This window comes from Cebus imitator, unplaced genomic scaffold (assembly GCF_001604975.1).
Source record: "Cebus imitator isolate Cc_AM_T3 unplaced genomic scaffold, Cebus_imitator-1.0 Scaffold112, whole genome shotgun sequence".
NCBI lineage: Eukaryota > Metazoa > Chordata > Mammalia > Primates > Cebidae > Cebus > Cebus imitator.
In genome coordinates this window covers 5,092,076-5,095,785 of record NW_016107427.1, presented here as the reverse complement: position 1 = coordinate 5,095,785, position 3,710 = coordinate 5,092,076, and positions in this window count along the sequence as shown.

Genomic DNA, 3,710 nt, shown 5'->3' with positions numbered 1-3,710 from the left:
GGCTCGCGCCTGTAATCCCAACACTTTGGGAGGCCGAGGTGCGTGGATCACCCGAGGTGAGGAGTTTGAGACCAGCCTGACCAACATGGAGAAACCCCGTCTCTACTAAAAATACAAAAATTAGCCACGTGTGGTCGCAGACACCTATAATCCCAGCTACTTGGGAGGCTGAGGAGAATCCCTTGAACCCAGGAGGTGGAGATTACAGTGAGCCGAGATTGCACCATTGCACTCCAGCCTGGGTGACAGAGCAAGACTCTGTCTCAGAAACAAAAAATTTAAAAAAAACTTTTCAGTGTAACCAAACACCACCTGTTCCCCAAAAACTATTTAAATAAAAAAAATAATAAATAAAGGGAAGAGCTGAGGTTAAATTAATCTAAATAGGGAGTGCATTTGGGCCAAGCTTGAGGATTGTATCCTTGGAGCACAGATTTAAGTTGTCCTGAATCTACACGGTAATGAGTGGCATTTATAAGTGGATTTTTAAAAGCAAAAAAGGGACACAGGGAGAGGGCTGATACAAAGCTATTTGTCAAGTATTCTCACTGGCTTACAGAAATAACATTGATGAGTTCCTATTAGTCCATTTTCACACTGCTCATAAAGACATACCTGAGACCGGGCAATTTACAAAAGAAAGAGGTTTACTGGACTTACAGTCCACATGGCTGGGGAGGCCTCACAATCATAGTGGAAGGTCAGAAGGAGGACGTCACCTCTTACCTGGATGGCAGCAGGCAAAGAGAGAGAGCTTATACAGAGATGGTTTTTAAAACCATCAGATCTTGTGAGACCAATTCACAATCATGAGAACAATACAGCAAAGACCGGCCCATGATGATTCAATCATCTCCCACCGGGTCCCTGCCACAACACTAGGGGATTATAGGAGCTACAGGATAAGATTCGGGTGGGGACACAGAGCCAAACCATATCAGAGTGACTGGCTATATATTGTTAAGCTACAGGGTGTGGGTTACAGTGTCTGGAGTGTGGCATTATTAGGTTAATCCACAGCTATTAATACGTCTTATCAAGAGGTTTCAAGAGATGAACACACAGCCCAAAGCAGGGATTAGGGAGTGGTAGCTGTCTTATTTTAAGGTCTCTCTGGGCCTGATAATTTAAAAGTCTTGCATTCTTCCCAAACAGTTCTTTTCTTTTTTTCTTTTCTTTCCTTTTTTTTTTTCTTTGAGACGGAGTTTTGCTCTGTTGCCAGGCTAGAGTGCAGTGGCGCAATCTCGGCTCGCTGTAACCTCCGCCTCCCGGGCTCAAGCAATTCTCCTGCCTCAGCCTCCCGGGTAGGTGGGACTGCAGGCACACGCAACCACGCCCAGCTAATTTTTGTATTTTTAGTAGAGACGGGGTTTCACCATGTTGGCCAGGATGGTCTTGATCTCTTGACCTCGTGATCCGCTCGCCTCGTCCTCCCAAAGTGCTAGGATGACAGGCGTGAGCCACCGCGCCCGGCCTCTTTTCTTTTTTTCAAGAACAATGGAGAAAGGCTACCTGGCTATCTGTACCTGCAGTGCCTCTGATCCCGGCTGCTTGGAAGCTGCCTAGGTAGACCCAATCTCTATTGGATAAACTTCATGGACATTCACCCATGTTAGTACTGGCGAATGATCTGACAGCAAACTTGTCCATACAGTTCCTTTGCTGCTCCAGGGATCTGGAGAGCAATAGCGGAGGCCCGGCCCCAAATACTTCTTGCACTGGCTTCTATTATGAGAGGTGGCTGGCACCTGTAGGCACTTATATTCAGGTAGAAGGAGCAGGAATAAAGAAGAGATGGCCACAATCTGAAATACCAGTTCTGGATCTCCCTGGGCTCAAGGCCCCACCCCTTAGCTGGGCTATTATCTCATCCTGTGAGCCCTCATGCCCTACCTCACCTGAGAGATCCTGACCCCGAAACATGGGCTGAGTGCCTTGCATGCACCTGGGACTGTGGGGTACAGAAATCGAGAGCACAGAGCTGAGCTTTTCAGGGCTTAGCTGTCTTCACATCTGTGACACAAACAAGGATCAGGAAAGTTTTCTTCGTTTTTGTTATTTTATTTTCTAAGTTGGGGACTTACTCCGTAGCCCAAGCTGGAGCGCGGTGGTGCAAACATAGCTGACTGCACCCTCCAACTCCCAGGCTCAGGGAATCCCCCCACCTTGGCCTCCAGGGTGGCTGGGAGCCCAGCTCAAGGGAAGCATTAATGTGCTTTACTTTTCACCGTAACTCCTGTGTATCCGGAAATGGAAAACGAGCTTTCGAAGTGGCTGTTCCTCCATGAGTCCTTCCTGAACCCCTTCCTCTCAGCCACTGCCCCCATGACCCCCTCAAGGTCCCTCTCCAGGGCCACCAGCTTCTGGAATAAGCCCCAAGAGCGGCACTTAGCTACAGCTCCTAACAGCTCCATCCTTCCTTGCTCAGTCTCCGTATGAGCAGCCGCTCTGTCCAGCAAAGAAGCCAGCACGGGGCCCAATAAGTGTTTGTGGAGACAGAAAGGGAAGCGATGGAGGTGAGAGGAGGGAGAGGGAGGAATGGAGGGTGAGGGAGGGATGCTTTGTTCAGTGAACCCCTTTGTAATGGGATTTCCCACAATGCACCATGTCTTTCCTGTGCGTGAATGCCAGTGGACAGCTGGCCCTATCTGGGAAAATATGATTTGGGAAAGGCCACCAGACCTCTCCCAGTATTGTAAATGCCAGTGTTGATGGGGTAGGGACCAAGGGAAAATTCTCCCTTCACCCTCGGAAGAGTCATGAAAAATCAACACAGAGAAGGCAGATGAATGGGAGAAAAGGCGTATCATTTACTGACGTGCTCACGGGAGAACCTCGGATTGATGACCTCCACCCTCCCCCGCCACTCCCGCCCATTCCCTCCCCCACCCCTCCAGCCATGCGGTGCAGAAGCTTACACACCATCTGGAAGTTACAGAAAGAATGGTAGCTTGAAAGTAACGTAGGAACAGAAAACCAAATACTACACGTTCTCACTTAGAAGTGGGAGCTAAATGAGAACTCAAGAACACAAAGAAGGTAACAGCAGACAGTGGGGTCTACCTGAGGGTGGAGGGTGGGAGCGGGGAGAGGAGCAGCAAACATAACTATTAGGTGCTGAGGTTTATACCTGCTTGATGAAATAATCTGTACAACAAACCCCCGTGACACAAGCTTACCAATGTAACAAACCTTCGTATGTGCTCCGGAACCTAAAATAAGTTTGTTTTTTTTTTTTTTTTTTGAGACGGAGTTTCGCTCTTGTTACCCAGGCTGGAGTGCAATGGCGCGATCTCAGCTCACCGCAACCTCCGCCTCCTGGGTTCAGGCAATTCTCCTGCCTCAGCCTCCTGAGTAGCTGGGATTACAGGCACGCGCCACCATGCCCAGCTAATTTTTTTGTATTTTTAGTAGAGACGGGGTTTCACCATGTTGACCAGGATGGTCTCGATCTCTTGACCTCGTGATCCACCCGCCTTGGCCTCCCAAAGTGCTGGGATTACAGGCTTGAGCCACCGCGCCCGGCTTAAAATAAGTTTTTAAAAAATTCTTTGAAAAAAAAAAAATAAGAATGTGGGCTTGGATTGTGGCAAAACAGGCTATAGGGCTGGGAGAAGAGGAGGCCTGGCTGACAAAGGTGTTCTTGTTACCTAGGAGAAACCTCCCAGGGAGCAGGAAGCAGCCCTCAGAGAGAATAGATGGTGACTGTT